At 46.9% G+C, this 18,973-nt stretch overlaps 1 protein-coding gene and 1 pseudogene across 1 annotated transcript in view; both read right to left on the bottom strand.

Annotated features, from left to right (window-relative positions):
* Window positions 1-16,346, bottom strand: part of LOC149351354 (uncharacterized) — a 64,326-nt gene extending 47,980 nt beyond the window's left edge. The window contains exon 1 of the mRNA XM_089580703.1: window positions 16,213-16,346. The gene's annotated coding sequence lies outside the window, so the exon portion shown is untranslated. The remainder of the gene's footprint in view (window positions 1-16,212) is intronic.
* On the bottom strand, window positions 3,983-4,465 carry LOC149351355 (protein GVQW3-like; annotated as a pseudogene).
* Window positions 16,347-18,973: the final 2,627 nt, after the last annotated feature.

The following is an 18,973-nucleotide window of genomic DNA, read 5'->3' as shown; positions in this document are numbered from 1 at the left end:
CATCCGCTATTTTCACCTATTTTCCGCTATTTTCACCAAAAACAAATTTGCTTCCGGAATAACACCACTCGGAAGACCCCTGCTGATTCCGAAGGTGTATCGGCAGTACGCCTCACAAGCAAGGTCGTTACCAAAGAATTTTCCGCAAACAAGCAACGAGCGCGGCGGTATTAAATGTATGACATTTGGTTTTCCGAGTTTCCATCAACTCTAACCCTCCTCCCTCTCCCCCTCTGCTAGCGCATTGAGGAGAGAAGACCCGCTTGGCAAGACCGCTTGAGGAAGCTTTTTCCCAGACCAGTAATGTTCAATCTGGGAAACTTTCTCTTTATCAGGGAGTTTTAGCGATGAAATTTGTCGAAAATAGATTTTTACGCAGTTTTAGAGAATTTTAAGAACCTCAATTGTCTCACTTCTTTCCAAATTGACGGAGTTTTCAAGCTGCTGCAGGGAAAAAGGGCCTGAAATTGGGAATTCTGGGTCTAACTGCAATAATTTTCGGTTATGGCATGGAACCTCGCTGGCCCAGTCCTCTGCCACAAGCGGTGGCGCTGGTTCCGGCGTCGACGCGGAGTAGCGCAGGCATTGGCGTCACATGCCGGCCGGCGTCCATGCCGCGTCATAAGGTGCATCGACACGCCGCGGTGGCTCAGTGGCTTTGACGTTCAGCTGCTGACCCCAAGCTCGTGGGATCGAATCTTCCACTGTCATTATTGTCTGACGGGTCGATTATGAATGTTTGTTAGATTTGTTTTTATGGTGATAACACGTCCGCCTACAAGCAAAACTCTGGCTACGACTTGTGTGTCAATTACTCGTAAATTGAGTGCTCGTGGCGACAAAAATAACAAGGCACACCTAACTTTCGACAGCACAGGAATACCTTATTACATCACAAAAAAGAACGGCGACACATTCATAAAAAACAATATTCGCAAAAAAAATTCCGTTCTGAAAAAAAAAGAAAAGTTAATAGAAGTCCACCGAATTTTCAAAAAATCGACACCGAAAAAGCAGCCCCTACTTATAGCCCAAGCGTCGCTTCGGAACGTTAAAACCCACTCACCAATATCAGTCATAAGGCGCGTGGAAAAGTCGCCATAAGAAAAGAAAAAGCCCTGAGTTCGATGTATTAGCGCTACTTTCCACATAGGTCCGCACCACTTCGCTGACATGTTCACGACGGCGTGTTCTGCTCGATCTGTGTATTAAGCCGCTAAGCTCGAGAAGTGGTTCATGGCCCCTTAAAAAGACGAGGATAAGACAACGCTCCACCGGTAGGAAGCTAACCTATGGATTGTCTCGCTCTCCGCCGGTAGCACGCTGTCCAAAGGAACAGCGACCGCACTCTATTCGTGGGAAGACCCTCGCAACACAGGAGTACGGTGCATCCCCTTCTGATGGAGAGGGAAACGGCTTATTGTTAAGGGTAGAATGTGCTGAGTGGTGATTTTTGAACGGGGCTACAGTGGCTGCGGCAGCTATCTACGCGCAGTCCTCGGCCTTAGGGCTTTATCCAGCCTCGTTGCACAACTGTCATGGTAGAAGACACGAGGATCGAGGTCTATGTTAGCACTTTGGCTTATGAAAGTAATTTCAGCGACAACACCCTGTACTGTTTTCTGGTGCATCTCTGCGCTAAAATGCAATGAGAAAATAATTATTATCCCCTTAGTTTCGCTCTTCCCCTCAAAGCTGATATCCGTGTGGGCTCCCCTCCGCATGAGTGGCTCTCTACCGGGTTTCTTCAAGTGTTTTGGTCGACAGGTAATGCTGTTCGTTCTACCGTATTGTTGGTTCATGGAAGACGAATGAAGACTATATTAATAAGAAACGAAGTCAGCTGTAAAGTACGCCCGCTCACACTTCGACTTCATTCGTCGAAACACTTAGTGCACGTGGCATTCTGACGACTTGCTTTCAGTGGCAATCCAGCTGCCTGGAACGTTCCTCGTCAGCGGGCAAAGGCCGGCCCATGCAGATAGGGTGCCGATACCGTGTTTTCGATAAGACCCCATTAGGCGCCTCGCGCTCTGCCCCGCTCCTTTTGTTCAGATGTTCCAGAAATTTGTTATTCGCTTCCTGGTGCGAGCTCAGTATTGCTTTTATTTGCATATATACAGCGTAACATACATGTTTTACATGTCTGGCTGCCACATGTCCGCGTAGCGTCGTGAAATCCGGACGTGGCGTCAGCCATTTCAGGGACCGAAATCTCACAGGCCAATACAGAAGAGTGAACGATACGATGGCAAAATCTCCTGCAAGTCATCGACCGTTTTGAGATGAACAGCGCGTGCTCAGACGGGGCGAAAGGGAAGACGCACAAACAAGGACGCTGACTTTCAACTAAAATTATTTTATTGCTTGGGCCGTGGAAATAAATAGGTGAGGCCACAGACAACAAAATGAAAAGCATGACGACGAATCACACTCGCTCAAACACGTAATCAATCTGAAGAAGATAACAACAGTTTCGCCTCTTGCCAACAGCTAAAAATCCAAATTCTGCTGTCGATATTGCCAAAAAAGGACTTCCAACGCGTGCGTTCTTTGACCAAGCGATTTCTGTGGCTGCAATAGTTTCGTGCGTTCGCTCATTTCTGTGTTTTCTTAACAATTCTTCTTTGCTTGAAGTATGGCTGGTAAGTTTCACGTTCACAGTCTATGCAGTGTATGCCGAGGTGCCTTTTACCGCGTTGTACACATTGTTGTGGCATTCCCTCAGACTTTTGTCGAGGCATCTTCCCGTCTGACCCACGTATTGCTTGCCGCATGATATCTGGATGGTGTAGGCACACCTTCCCGACATGCCAAAAAGCTATTATCGTGCTTCCTGGCACGCTTTTGCGCAACAAATTCGGCGTTAACTTGTCAGTAAATCCTGCCTAGCTTTACGGGAGCCGAGAAAACAGCTCCAACGTCTGCTCGATCGCCTATCTTTTTGAATCTGTGTAATAGGGAACCACAGTTGTCTTTTTTCTTTACTGGCTCATCCTTTTTCTTCTTTTCGTTTTTTATGAACCTTCCAAGGATTGACTCGGATACAGAGACAAGCTGCTGCTCCCGTTCTTGTGTGTATCCTTTCATCCCCTCCTGGCGTTTTGTGGAGTCTGACAATTACTGAGTGCACGAGGTGGTCACGTGATCGGCTGCAGCCACACCACTCAACCCACAGACGAGCCAGTGAAGGCCGCGCTGCAAAAAACCAAAATAAAATAAAAATTGAGGAAACGGCCAAAACGCGGCCAAAATCGCTTCCTTCCTGTGTCACGCCGGTAGTTGGCGCGCAAACTGACCCAGGCTTTCTCTCCTTCCCGATGCGCTACCACTGTACGAGGTCTGTTAGAAAAGTATCCGACCTTTGGCCGAAGAAAACAAAATGGCATAACTGGAGCGTTGCAAACCTAGCCACCTTCAAAGTAGTCTACTTGGGACTCCACACACGTCTCCCAGCGGTGCTGCCATTGTTGGATGTATTCCGAAAAGGCCCCTTTCGGAATGGAGTTTAGCTCAGCTGTCGTTGCAGCGATAATGTCTTCTCTTGTCTGAAATCGCGCTCCTTTCAATGGCCTCTGGATTTTGGGAACCAGCCAGAAATCGCAGGGGGCCATATCAGGAGAGTAAGGAGTCTGTTGAACTACAGGAGTCTGGTTTTTCGCCAAAGAAGTCAGAATCAAGTGCGAGGAATGTGCAGGAGCACTGTCGTGATGGATGCGTCACTTTCCTGTTGACCTCAACTCCGGTTTCTTGTGCCGCACAGCATCACGTAAGCGACGGAGGACATCCCTGTAGTACTCTTTGGTCATTGTTTGACCCTGTGGGGTGCGTACTCGTAGTGTGCCACATAGAGGGAGTCAAAGAAAGCAGTAAGCATCACTTTCACATTGCTGCGCACTCTGCGGGCCTTCTTTGGTCTTGGTGACGTGGAATGCTTCCACTGTGACGACTGGGATTTGGTTTCCGGGTAGTACCCGTACACTCAAGACTCGTCACCAGTGATTATGGTGTTAATGAAGTCGGGGTGACTGTTTGTGGAATCCGGCATGTCCTGGGAGACTTCAACACGAAGCTGCTTTTGCTCCACCGTGAGCAGTTTCGGCATGAATTTCGCAGCAACTCTCTCCATAGCCAAATCTTCAGTGATAATAGAATGTGCAGAAAAATTGCTCATGCCCACCTCTTCCGCAATTTCTTGGATAGTCACACGATGGTCCCGCATCACCACAGCGTTCACTTCGGCAATGACCTGGTCATTTCGGCATGTTGATGACCGATCGGAGCGTGGCTCGCTCTCCACCGATGTGCGGTCATCTTTAAACCAATTGTACCACTGCTTAATCTGTGTGCTGCACATAGCATCGTCACCGAAAGCAGTCTGAATATTCCGAATGGTTTCCACTTGGATGTCGCCCAGTTTATGGCAAAATTTGATGCAGTAGCGCTGCTCCTGTCACTTCGCCATTTTCCTTGCAATAAAAAACCGACGAGAGCACTGCGCACTGCCTCAGTCAAACGCTGCGTCTCAGCGATTGACGGTATCGGCAGGCGGGAAAAAATTCGTGCATGCGCACGAAGGTTCAAGGTCGGCTGATGCAAGCGCGCTTGTTTCATATCCGTCAGGTATTTCATATCCGTCAAAAAAAAAAAAAATAAAGTCGGATACTTTTCTAACAGACCTCGTATGCATACTCTCTCGTGAAGGCTTATTTTCAGTCGCTAATCTCGCTCGAAATCCATACAAAACGCACGTGTGTACCAATGGACCTTCAACGCAAGAAAATATTGGGACACCGTTTTCATTTACAGCCAGCGTTGTGTCATTGCTGCTGAATGTGTTAATTGCACAACTTTCTAGGACTATGGGCTCAAGAGCATGTCGAGAAATTTCAAGCACCTCCGGACATAACAACAACAAAAAAAGCGGAGAGACTGCATATGATACGTACGATGATTACAGCAGTAACTGGCCTTTTGGCATAATAACTCTTTCGGTAAATGCCATGCTTTGGCGACTGTTGAGCATGTGGCTATGGGGTGAGGAAAGGCGCGGTAATTGTTTCGCGAAGTGCAGAATATAATAAAGTGGTTATGAGGAAACGAAAGTTGGGTTTTTGAGGATAGGAAATGGCACAGTAACTGTCTCACATCTCGGCGGGCACCCGAACTGTGCCGAAAAGGAAGGGAGGAAGGTGAGAGTGAAAGAAGAAAGAGAGAAAGAGGTGCCGTAGATGAGGGCTCCGGATTAATTTCGACAACCTGGGTATCTTTAACGTGCGAGCCGCCGCGGTGGCTCAGTGGTTATGGCGCTCGGCTGCTGACTCGAAAGACGCGGTTTCGATCCCGGCCGCGGCTGTCGAAGTTCGATTGAGGCGAACTTCTAGAGGCCCGTGTACTCTGCGATGTCAGTGCACGTTAAAGAACCCCTGGTGGTCGAAATTTTCGGAGCCGTTCGCTACGGCGTCCCTCATAGCTTGAGCCGCTTTGGGACGTTAAACTCCCATATACCAAATCATCTTTAACGTGCAATGGCATTGCACCGCACACGGGTGCCTTTTTGCGTTCCGCCGCCATCAAAACGCGGCCGCAGAGGCCGGGTTCGAACCCGGGGACTCAGCGGGTTCGAACCCGCTGAGCCACCGCTGCGGGTCCGGGCATTTCGAGCTCGGTCGCGCTGAGCGTTGCGAGCAGGAGGAGGGTATGATGAGAGGAAAGACACTGAACTGACGCGCGAAGCCCCCCGGCTCTCTTAGATCTGTGTTTTTCTGAGTGTCTACTCGGATTGCTACGGTTTTTGGATGAACAGGGCGCCGCGATGCACCCTTTTCAACGCACCTGCTTAGAGTGATCACATTTATTTGTGCTGCGCAGGGCTGTGGTGTGGTCGCGAAGTTCCTAAATGTTAACCTGGACTAATATTTCGAAGCCCGGCAGTAGCACTTTACGGTATTCCCAGCAATGCTGGCACCTGTAACAGTATTGCAGTGATCTGAAATTGTGGGGAACAAAATGGCGCAGTTATTGTCACGCAATTGCGCGCCTAACGCGAAATCTCAAGAGTATAGTCCAAACAACTGTTGCTCTAAAACAGTCCACAGACACAGAATCTATGAAAGGATGACCTGAAAAACGACTTAACAGAGAGCGTTTCACCTGCTAATTCCGAGGTCGTTGGTGAAGGACAACATAGTTTTAACGTACCGTTGCTTGTGGCAAATCACAGGTGACATCCACAACCACTGTACGAGATGGTGTTGCGGTCGCGCATTTTTTGATAGTTGAAGTGGTGTGCGCATAGTTTTGGGCATTTCAAGCATGATATTCGCATTCAAAGGAAGAAAGAAAGAAAACGAACTGGAATTGTCAACTCATTTTTTTTTGGTGAAAAACACTTCAGTTCCCTTTCAATATTTGTGTTCGTGTCTTTCGAATTCACACATATCCTCCGACGCTAACCGTACTCATGCGCGCAAGAGTACGGAAATACACTTGCCAAAGACTCTCCTGAATGTCCCCCGGCTGAACCTTCCCCTCTGACAAGCAGTTCACTGACAACACGCTGTGAGAAAGAGAGATTGTGGCTGGGCGCAGACATCTTGGGCCGTTCTTCTTCCTGTGCCGCCCAATGCACGCGTTACATTTCTAATCAACGCGGTTATGCGCAGCACCTGTGGAATTTCTGCGTAACTGCCCACCGCTTTCTAGCTGCCTGCGTGCACCGCCTCGATCGAAGAGTTCGCATACGCTCAAACTAAAAGCAGTAGTTTGCTATGAAACCGCGCACAACTGTAAAGTCCCGCGATCCCCAGTACCACACTGACACTTAGTCAGGCATTCGTTGCCTTTTTGTCAGCCTCCTCGACAGACCTTCTATATTTCTGTCCAAATAAACATTCATTCATATCCGGCGACAATCAAGCCAACTTTGTTGCGCAGCTCAAAACCTCACAATCACAGCGAGCTGTGTACACGGCCCCAAAGCAAAGTCCGGCGACACCTGAGCGTTCAGGCGTTGGTTGCTCCTCTGCCAAGAATAGCGACCCACTTTTGATTTCACGTGGACTTCGTCCAACGCCAACCTAATTTTGTGAATGAGCCCTGCCGCGCGACCGCTCGGTGCAAACGTGTTGCGTGCTTCCGCGTCGAAAGTAGGCCCGCAGCAAGGCTCAAACAAGTGGCCTGAAGCTGTGACGTCACTTTCAAAATGGTTTGGCTGATAGTGGCTTCCCGAGGCAACTATCAGCCAAACCACTTACCCAGGTCCGAAAGGTATCTCGCAGCTCCCGATCGCTCGGCGAAAGCGGTCAGCAGACAAGCGTCGTTTGTATACACAAAAGAGCCCCATTGACGCCCAGGGCGACACAAAAGGTGCTTCAAAAGGGCGAGCAAAGAGAGCGCGAGCCGCAGGGGGTGTATCTGCGGCAATTAGAACCGACTTGGTCGCGCGGGACAATGAACCCGGAGAAGGTTCTCACGGGGTACTGCGTTTAGGGTCATCGGGCAAACTCTATATAATTTGACGAAAATAAAGGAAGAATCTGTGAACAAGCCAAGTTTATTGGCCGGGGTTTCTGGCATCCGTTCGCGCGTTTTTTTCTCTCGTTCGTTTCTCGGCTGAGCTTGATTTGCGATTACTCAATTTTTTCTTGCATTCATAGATGGCGCCACTAATGCAGTGAAGAAAGAATGAAAGTTGGAGTATTCCTGGCCCTCGAGTGGTGTATTGTTTAGCTTGTGGCCGATAAGACCGCCGTGCATGGAGGTGGCGAGGCCGCAGTATTCAGGGACTGAGTAGCGAGAGCGACTTGCCACTTCAAGTCAGCGAGATATCGTACAGGCTAACGCGGCCGCGTGCAAACATCCTTTGTGTTTCTTTTTTTTTTTTTTACGAGCCGTGTGTACGGGAGGCGTTTCACAGCTCAGGTTAAACTCTACTCTGAGCTCCACGCCGCTCACAGCAAGAATGATTGCCAGCAAGATTTCTCTAAAACCGAGAGTGGCTTTCTGAGCTCAACTTCACCTGTCCTGAGCCTTTAACTAAAAGCTAAACGCCTAGTAATATTTGGTGTTAATGCTGCCAGTTGTTAGGCACGTTAAGAGCGGAATAACCTGGAAGATATTCATGCCTTAGAATGTCCAGTTCCAACCATGCAGTGCCCGCCGCACAAGCTAACTTTTTCCAGGTAAATAGAGAGAAGTAGGCTGCTAATGGAAATAAGCCTCACGATACTTACACGAATCTTGCACCAGTGCTCACCTGGATCGGTGCACTCAAGAGCATTGGCAAGCAGGCAAAGAAAAAAAAAACAACAACTGAGAACGGACGACATCCTCTTTGATCGGTTTTATCTGCTTGTTTCGAGTGTCGCATCCTGTTAGGAAGAGGCGTAAGCGTCCTTGGTCATATTGTTGTCAGAAGGAGGATGAAACAGCTAGACGAGCGGAAACGAAAGGAGCCTACCGAGCGGATTAGTTCCCAACAGCGAAACACGAGCTCGACGGAATGAGAAATTACTTGCGCAACTCGAGGCTAGCCAATACGACGCGTACAACGCTACACCACTGAGTGTCACTCTAACGGGCTCTGAAGCCCCATTTCGTTCATCGAGCGGTTTTCGCCCCTGAGACATTTTCTTCGGCATCGTTAGCGTGCTGGAAGCTGCTAGGACACGCATGATGTAACGGGGAAAATTCGCATCCGGAGTCGTATAAACAAATGCGCCAACGTGCTGAACATCTTCGTTTTCATGCGCTGGTGGGCTTCTTCTCCAATCCTCTCGGGTATGAAAAGAGACTAATGGAGGCGTTTTATTTCAGTGACCCAGTGGTTGTCACGAAATATGCTGAGCGATTGAAAGAAACGCAGCACAGGGCCAGGAATAGGGTGCATTGATGGCCAGCGCCGCTTTCAGGGGGAGGACACCGCTCTCGAAGGAGGCATGTTGGGTCCCACTCTCCTGTTCGGCTACACTGGGAGCAATGCGGCGGCGGGCTGTTTCGCACAGAAAACTGCCCCTACCGCGTGAAATTCCGCAAATTTGGTGTCTTTCCAAGACGGTAAGGTACCATAGATTGTTTAAAAATCGAATCAAAGTTAATTACGCAAAAATATATATTCTTTCGCAGCTAATCTGCCGAGAAACTCGGCCCCTTGCGAACAGTTACATTCTCACAACGGGCGTTGAACACTACAGAAAGTAGATTGAGGTTGAAAGTAACCTCGCCCGCTCCACTAAAGTACCGCGGGTAATTGTGGAATCTGTTGACCCGGATGCTTTTCATTTCATTACTTTGCAAACAAACAGGATTATTTATTTCGAGCTGCATTTTCATATTCGCCAAAGAATGCCATTCAAAGAGCTCCTCGTTCGCCGCGAAGTGCGAGAAGTTTACGGGGATGAAACGTTGCGTTGAAAAAATGAAAATTGCCCGCGTCTGCGCGGTATACAAGGGAGGCGACAAGAACGTTTTCGGGAACTACCGTCCTATTTCCGTACTTCCGATGTTTTCAAAGATAGCGGAGCACGTAATCAACAGTAAATTGGGTAGCTTCTTACACAGCAAGGGCGTCATCAAACCGCAGCAGTACGGGTTCCAGAAAAGTAAATCAGTAGAGTCTGCTTTGTTAAACATAAAAGAAAAAATCATTTCGAACATTGAAAATAAACTTTACACAGTAGGCATATTCTTAGATTTCAAGAAGGCCTTTGACTCCATAAAGCATGACATTCTTTTCTATAAACTGGAAAGATACGGTGTTCGTGGAACTTCGCTACGTTTAATCAAGAGTTATTTGCAGAATCGACTCCAGTACGTTGGGTTTGGTAACGTTAAATCAAGTTTGCAAGTTATAAAATATGGTGTGCCACAGGGTTCGATTTTAGGACCATTACTGTTCCTTCTCTATATAAACGATATTGTAATGATACCGCAGACACCTAACATTATCTTGTACGCAGATGACACAAATGTATTTTTCAGTGGTCCCGATCTTGTGGAAGTAATGGATACGGCAAATGAGTGGCTTTGTAATCTGTCGACATGGTTATCCTCAAACAAACTAGCGCTTAATGTAGAAAAAACCAATTATATAATATTCCGAGCAAGGAATAAGTTAATTCACAATAATATAAAGTTAACATTTCAGGGCCATCAAATTAATAGAGTGGATGTACATAAGTTCCTAGGCGTATACTTCCATGAACATCTAAGCTGGACACATCACGTATCAAAACTGCGGATAAACGTTTCAAAAACGCTTGGCCTCCTCAACAGGTTAAGGTTTATTTTGCCAGCTTGGTTTAAACAGAAACTCTATTACGCAATGATTTTCTCCCGCCTATACTACTGCATACTAGTTTGGGGCAGCACTGGTAAGGGTAACTTAGAAAAACTGTACGGCCTGCAAAAGAAGTGTATTAGATATATAGCAAATAAATCGCGATATGAACATGCATTCCCTTTGTTTTTAAAATATAAAGTATTACCCATTACTTATGTGTTCCAACAGAGTCTGGCAAACTACCTGTATTTAAAAATAAAATCACACGGACAAAATTTCGTTACGAGATATAGAAGACCAGACTGTGGTCATATGTTAAGAAAGGAAAAATACGTGAAACAACGCGCTAGAACAACCTACGGTGAGGAGTCAATAGATTATCAGCTACCGTTATTACTGAACACGTTTCCAGAACTGCATTCCATCGCAAGTGATTCTAAAACACGCTATTCTTTTAAAAAACGAGTGAAAGAAGCACTACTGCTAAAGGTTGCAGATTGTTATCAAATGTCGCGATAATATTTTCATTTTATCGTGACCTCAAAAGAAAAACCTGAAATAAAAAACAAAAAAGGCAACCAATATGAACTGGCGCATATCGAATGTTAACTCAGAACCAGGACTGGCCTTCAATCGTTGTTGGCGAGTTATACCCTCATAACGTTTTCAAACTGACGTTACCCGAGACGTCACCAAAGAATGTGTGAAACTGTTTTGTGCTGTTAGCTTTTTCTTGTCGATACTCTGTTCTTGCTTTCATTACTTATGTATATTTCCTTCTTTTGTTTTTATTGTCTTGTTGGCTTTTTCTTGTCGATGCTCTGTTTTTGCTTTTATTACTTATGTTTATTTCTTTTTGTTTTGAATTGAAAAAGACTGCGCATGTGACTTCTCTAGTGTACAAGGTCTCCTTCAGCAAATACTGGCACTGTTCGCCGCACAGCGTGCGTGAAGGTCACGAGGCCCCGTCAGGCGCCATATGGACGCCTTTTGCCTCGTGAACCTCAGCAGATATAAAAACAAAAATCCCCAAGTATATGTACCCCAATTCTGCTGAAATAAATTTCACTTCACTTCAAGTTGCGCATTATGACTCCGCCCCAAGCAAACATTGATCTGGAATGCAAGCATTTCGCTCGCCTTGCCTCGCATACTTTTGAGTTCTGTTGGTTTACAGCCGTCTCACCTCACCTGTGATTCCCACTTTTTTCTCCGCACGCTTTTTCGAGCAAAGCGAAATAGCCGCTGTCATTTTCTAGAGTAAGCAGAACCCCCGGGAACACAACAGTCCCTCATAGCTTCATCTCCGACAGCTGCATCACGCTCACAACACGAGCTCACTTCAAGCGAAGAAGCGTGACCCAATTTTGAACTTGCGTGTACATTCGCCTCGTTCCGCATGCTTCGAGCGTTCCTCGCTGCCTTTCTTCTCCCGATTGGAGACGCATCATTGTGCAGCAGTCTCAGTATACATCGAACCATGCTTTCAGAAGTCGCATGTTTTGTCCAGACCAATAGCACGTGCGCCGATGACGTAGGCCGGTAAAGCTGTAATCGTCCTGCAGTTGATTGCGCCAAAGGGAGGCGAGGATTAAAACTTGCCAGGCCACATCCAAATTTGCAGAGCGCTTCCTACTGAACCTGTCGACAAAGACGTTTCGCAGTAAGGCATCCATATCATTTAGGCGCGCTCTCGCTGGTAAACGAGTATGTGAGCTCTCGTCAAGCATTTTGTTCGATTTATTTATCTTTATGGCCTGAAAACATTCAACCCCCCCCCCCCCTTCCGCAAAGAAGTCGCGAATGCGTGACGCCAACGACAGGAGCCTTTTTTCTCCACTACAAAGAAAAAAGGGCTCGTTTCGTTGGTGTCAGGCAGCCACATCAGTAAAATTCCTCATGCGTGTTTCTGGGCAGGCATTTTCTAGAGTTGACGTTTTTTTGCCGCTCTTGATGTCAGCTGCGGGAATGATAGCTTGTCTGTCTTGCTGACTCGTCCGTGTTTTTCTGCGTGCTTTGCGTCAAATGCGGTTTTCCAGCTAGCCCAGACCCATACCTTAATGAGAGATCTATTGCCCTGCCCGATGACAATCGAGTGAGGCGACAAGCCAACGTCTTTTGGAAACAGGAGCAGACGTGGTTCCGCAGAAGCGAGAAAGGCGGCCCGCGTTGCTCCGACTCCTCTTTTTTTTTTTTTAGTTTAGCTTGGCAGGGATAATGGGATTCAAACGAAGTGGTCATCAGAGGGTGATTTTGTGAGGTTACTTTGTGAATGGGTCGCTTTTGATGATTTTTTTCATCAAGTTTTGAAAAGAGAAAATAAATGTTTGGTTGGTTTGGTTGGTTGGTTTGCTTGACAAAATAAATGTGTCAGTTAAATCTGTCCTCGAATAAGGCTACTTAGCAACTATGAATCAGCAAAACGTCTTCTCATCGAATCATCAATCTACATGTAGTCAACACCGTTCAGAGGAAAACTCAACCGAATAAGCAGTTGAGAAAGTTTGGCCAATACGTTTCATGCATGTCACAGCTGTACACCTCAGAGCAGTGTGGCGACGGACCGTTTGGAAGAGAAATTTGCCGTATACTGCGTGGAATTCTCCACATATGGTCCAGTAATAAGATGAAAAGAACCCAAAGAATGTCGAAAAAGCGGGTGTTAACTACGCAGAAATAGTTATACTTGGCAGGTCATCATCCGCGCTGCTGGCATACCCGAGAAAATTAGGGCCTTGTGAAAAGTACTTACGTTCGAACTACAAATGCAACATAATTCGACTGAATTCGGTGACCATGACACTCTAAATTGCAACTACGAAGGAACACCAAATAACCGCTGTCCTTTTTCAGTGCAGCCAGTGACTGGGAAACACAGCAGTCCGTCATTACTTTTCGGTAGCCGTGCGGTTAGAGCGACTGCACCATGCGTAATACACACTCAAAAGTGCCAGAATATTATTGCTACGAGCGAAACAACTATATACTGCATATTTCCAGTTCAGACGCATTATTACAGCCGCCACGCAACCGCATACCAACCACGCCACACGCATAGCGCACTGTACGCCAGCGGCGCGTGGGACCCAACATGCCGGGGAAACGGCGGCGCGGGGTGGTACAAAGGGAGTCCCCAACCTGAAAGCTGAGGCGCGCGGACATCACGGCAACCTAGCCAGGAAGAGTGCTACACGACCCCTTGAGAGCAAGTTAGGTAGCAATGCCAGAAAGTCCGCGAACGCGGTGACTCTTTCTGCGCTTTTTGCGCGTGCCGAATCGAGAGCACGAATTGGTTAAGAGCTCGAAGCTCGCTACCAGAAGCAAAGAAGGGCATAAGTTTGGCGGCACACGGTACTGTGCGCAACTTGAGGTGGTCAGCAGAAAGCTTCTGGCGAGCGCTAAGTTGACCACCATTTGACTTTGGTGAAGTTTTGCTCAGTTTCTGTTCAGTAGTTGTTCTCTTTTTGTAAGAGCATGTTATAAAGCCATTTTGATCTCATTCGGTGTCAGAGAGCGCGAGACAAAGTGATGTTTCGGTGAAGCTCGTAACAGAGCGAGAAAAATGGGGCTTCGTTAGCAGACGCGGCCGGTAATAGAGTTTGGTGGTTTAGATAGTGATGAAAACAGAAAAATTCGCTTCTTAATTAAAAGTGATTTCAATGATTAGCCTTGCGTTTACTTGGTCTGCCGGCGGCGCAGCATCAAAGGCACGTAGATCTGCATGCCCAACGTTTTCATTCAATTAAACGAGAAAACATATTATCCTGTCAAACACCCCAAGCACTGTAAACACGCATTTCTGGAAAATTAGTTGGAGGTATGTTTCTTTTTCAAAACTACGAGACACTGCGTGCCATAGATGGGTAGAAATAATTGTGCATATCAACTGAGAAATCAGTTCGGTCAAACACTTGTAACCGTGAGTGACATTCCATGGCTCCTCACTGAACATATTGCAGGTAGCATTATCATCCATACGAGGTACTTCAAGTGCAAGGCAGAAAACAGTAAGGAAATGACAGCACATAAGATATGCAAATGCCTCTTATTACAAGCCATACAAGCCACTGGGCAGACCGTTTCGATTTTTTTACTCGAAATACTGGCAACCATACTTTCGCGCTGCTAATTTCGCAGTGATCCGTCCTGCACTTTCTAGTACAATGAACAAACATGACCGACACAGCACAGACGATGCTTAATGTAGTTAGTCCAGCTACGCTTAATTGCAAATGACACGGTGCATACTGGAGAACAATATAGAGAAAGGAGGATCTATAATTATCGACTTTTTAAACGAGCCAAACGTTTTCCAATTATTTATAACGCTGGCCCTTGCATGCTGCTTATAAGCACTGCCGTTTCAGTGGCGAAGGAAGGCAGGATCGACCACTTACAGGAAGCTTCAAAATTTTAATACATCTCAGTAATGCAGCATTAGAGTGAGCAAGGCGTGATGATGCGAATACAACATACTTTGATTGCAGCTTTGTTTGCTAATATTATTGTCCTGAGGTAAGCTTGCAACAACTGACCACAACTGAGTGCCTTTTCCCCTCTTTCTAATAACAACGGCACCAGCTGTTGCTTTCCTTCTGGCTGGTTATAATTTGTAAATATGGTAATGATAATTATTAACGGTAGTATGAATTAACAATGCTGGCAGATTACTAATAGAGAGCCCGCGGGCAGCTTAATTCGATCATTTATAGCCAGTCTGCACATATTCCAAAGGTATTCATTTGCCCACTTTGCGGTAGACGAAGATTCCTGCAGATATATTAATGTTGTAGATGTGTTGCTTAATATATTTAAAAGAAGTTAAACAAACATGCCAAGTGATATGACACAATGCTAATCTCTTTTAGTTAATTAACACCATATTCAATAAATGTCAACTCCGGCATAAGTATATTTATGTTCGGTTCTTTTCAAGAAAAAATAACACGAAGCTCTCTTGCCTAGTGCCGTACAAGAGCAAAGATAACATTTTTTAACATTCTGAAGTTACGGATGCTCTTTTTAACGCGATATTCATATGCTGTTATATGGTCAGATAACCGATAGAAGCTTAAATAATCGAGACACTATTGATACTGGGGTAGATGGGGCACACACGCATTTGTGGCAAAACACTTCACTGCATGCATGACTGCCGATAAAAGTTGCATGTAAACACAGCATACCCATCATTACTAGCATAAAAAAATTAGTCGAAAAACTGTAAAGAAGAACAAACATGACCAGATAAGTCACCGGACAAAGTGCGCTGGGCATGTGTATATAATGCTGAATGGCACTTTCGCCACTACAAGGCTATTGCAAGAATTCGTACAGCAAAACCTCTGAATAATATTTTAATCCATGCCTCGAGCCTCGGTATAAGCTAACTTTGGAAAGCCGCAGGAATATCAAGTACGCTCTGCTTTCTGAGCGGTATTCAACATCTTCCATTTTGTAAATTTCAGCACTAGCAAAAATTCAACAGAAGCAACGATGTTAAAGCAAACAATGATCAAATCGTATTCCCCTCCAGGCTTCTGGCTGAAATGCATGTACTTCGCTACACGCCCGTCCTCTCGAGTCAGTGAGGCCGCCTCGACCGAGAGGTCGAACGCGTCCGCCTGTAGAGGGGCCCTCCGTGACAGTAGCGAAAAGCACGAGCTGCGCGTCTCCTGCAGCGACCACGACACACTACTGCTAACTCGCTGCCCGTTGTGGACCTTCACCGCGGGGCTGGTCACGAAGAAGATGCGCCGTCCTCTCGCAACGACTAGGCGCGTAGGAGCCCATCGGAACCGCCGAGGCGGCGTGCCCGCTGTCCCTTCCCAAAGGCATCGGCGCTAGGAGGTGGGCGCAGGCGCGAGCATCGGAGTGAGGGCGTGCATGCGAGTCCAGCGGCGGCAAGGGGTGACCCCTGCGGCCCTTACCCGGTCCTTGGGATAGCGCCCTTCGGTCGCAGGCCAGTCGAAGCGGACCCGGTGCGAGCGGCGTGCGCGACTGCGGCCCCGCGGCTCTTTTCGCTTGGCCCGGATCCCAGAGAGCGGGCTTTATTTTGGGCCGCCCCCTCTCCCCTGGAAATACTTCCGCGGCTGAGCCCCGAGCGCGCCGACAATCGCGTCGGCGACGCCGCCGCCGGTCCTTGGCGCGAGCCGCGGCCATTCTCCGGGCCCCGAAAAAGACCGCTCGCGGTGCGTGCTTGCTCGACGCCGCAGCCGAACACGTGCGCCGGCACGGACCACGCTTGCCCGAGCATGAGGCGGCGGCGATGGAGTGACGCCCGCACGTGGCGCCGGGGTCCGCGCACTGAGGAGCAGCGTCGCGCTTTCTTCAAATACGAACGCATCCGCCCTAAGTAATGGTGATTTAGCACATTTAGAGCAGGCTAGGCCAGATAACCCTCGAAGCCACGCAATGTATACGTATAGCCACTGTCTATTCCTCGGTAGAATGCGGGGGGCATCGTGTTTCTCTCTGTACTGTAAATATAGCCTCAACACGTGACTTCTTGCCAATTCTAAGATAGCAACACGTACAGAAATTAAGATGCAGCAGAGAGGAATGAAACTGAAGCTGTGATAGGTACATATCGAAGTATGTGGTTACACGGCAACTCACGTGAACTTTTTCATTATTCGCGTTTATACTTCCTGAACCCTTTACGGCATATTCTCTACAACCTCCGGATGATCGTGACTTTCGGAGTAGTTTCACCATCTGCACAACAGGCAGCACCAGCGAAATATGTGTAACCATGTATACTTGGTGTAATTGCGTATAACCACGCATCAAAGTGCGCGATTTGAAGTACTTTGGCCACTTGTACAAGAAGCAGCACCACCGATGTATACATATAACCAAGAACCTCGAGTAAGCACGTGCAACCACCTATCGAGGTGCGTGTAAAAAAAGGTGCGATCAGCTACAGGCCTTAGGAGAGATACCGTAAAGGGTTCAGGAATTATGAACGCCAGCATGGAAAAAGTTCGCTTCAGTTGCACTGGAGAGCACGCAACGTCAGGTGAAACTCCAGAACGGACGAGGAGCGCCTGTCATTTTACAATAGAAGACTCTCGAACATAATGAGATGGACAGGAATTTCGATTGTTGAGTTATCTTCTAGGAAGAAAAAAGCTTTACACATATGTTGAAGTTGCGAACATTGAGATTGTATAGTAAGAAGAAATAGAGATTAACAAAGAGGGTAACAAAGAGCTCGCCACACGTGGTTAAAGAAACCAGTTCCATTTTGTTATATGAAAAACAAAATAAAGGATCAGATCTCAACATTCTGTGATTGTTTCAAAGCTCAGAAAAAAAAGAGAAAAGGGAAATTCTAGCTCAAAAAAATTTGAAAAAGGTTCCTTGCGGTCACTGCTTTTATTGAGTGTCGTAGCTGGACGTATTTTTTTTTTTCGGAATTTCTTTTACTTTGTAATGATTGTTGGCGGACAGGAGGAGGAAGAGAGAGAGATTCAGTGCGTGACTAGTTAATCATTTCTAACGTTTTCCCTGCACGGGGGAGGAAACATTTGCACGCTGAGAAAATGGAATTCAGTACACAGCTTATAGAACAACGTGCATGAGCTGTATGCCTAAGCTTCAGACGTAATACATTTAAAACGAAAGGTTTAAAAGAAATTTACGCTAATGCGAATGCTGCGTTTCGTGGTGGCCTTTTCTTTTCCTTACCATATTTTTCAGGCGGCACGTTATGAAGTCATTAGGGCTAGAAACAGAGAAGGGGCGGAGGAGGGCCATGGTAATTTTCACGGTGCTGCGACCCTTAACCACCCCCAGTCTAAGCCTTTGCTTTCATTTGTATTCAAAGACGCCTCGAGCTTCCCGAATTGAAATGCAAACCGACAAGATCGGGACATTCTTAAGACAGCAGTCCAATGCGCAATAGGACATACTACCTAAAAATACGGACAAAGGAAGGCAACTACCCACAAGTACACGCTAGTTAACTGCACAAATGGATATGCCTGCACCGATGCGAAGCTCAGTTCATTTGTCTGCCTGGAGGTGGTTGTGCGTCACGATGCATAGTTCATTATATGAAGCTGCTTAAAATTCTGTGCCACAGTCTAGCCGATCTGTATTGCCCCATGCTAGCCCCTATGTAAATGTAGTCTCCGTGGCGAGAGCGACATGTTTCAGGCGCCACTTACCACTGCACCGAGGAAAGTTGGTGGAAACGTGTTTAGCGTTATGTAACCCTTGCTAAGCATTTTCCCCGGCTTGAGCAGTCGGGGCGCAAAGGCTTTCGCGAAGCAACGGATGAAGGCACTTGAAGGCGATGCAGTCTTCAAACCCCGTCGCTCCGTCCGATCGCGTCTGCGGCCGCAGCTTGCTTCAATCCAGCAAGCTGTGGACGCAGAAGCTTCTTGAGAAAACAAACGGGCCGAAGACTGTTTGTATATTGATGCCAAGCTAACTTACCTCATGCAACATGTTTTTCCTGTGCTCATGTTTACGCAGGCGCGCACAAGCGCAATAAGGAATGTCTGCGTAGTGAACCTCCATACGGGTTATTTTTTTATGCTCAGATATTGAAGAGAGCAGAGTTTTGTAACAGAGTTTTGTGTATATCTTTGAGGACACAAGAAACACGACGCATTTATTTATTATTTGTTCATTTATATCACGACACTGCCAGTTCCCATAAGAATATTTGCAGTGAAGGAA

The sequence above is a fragment of the Amblyomma mixtum genome, chromosome 3 (assembly GCF_055824585.1).
Source record: "Amblyomma mixtum isolate Tamu chromosome 3, ASM5582458v1, whole genome shotgun sequence".
Classification (NCBI taxonomy): domain Eukaryota; kingdom Metazoa; phylum Arthropoda; class Arachnida; order Ixodida; family Ixodidae; genus Amblyomma; species Amblyomma mixtum.
This window is presented reverse-complemented; position numbering and strand designations above follow the sequence as displayed.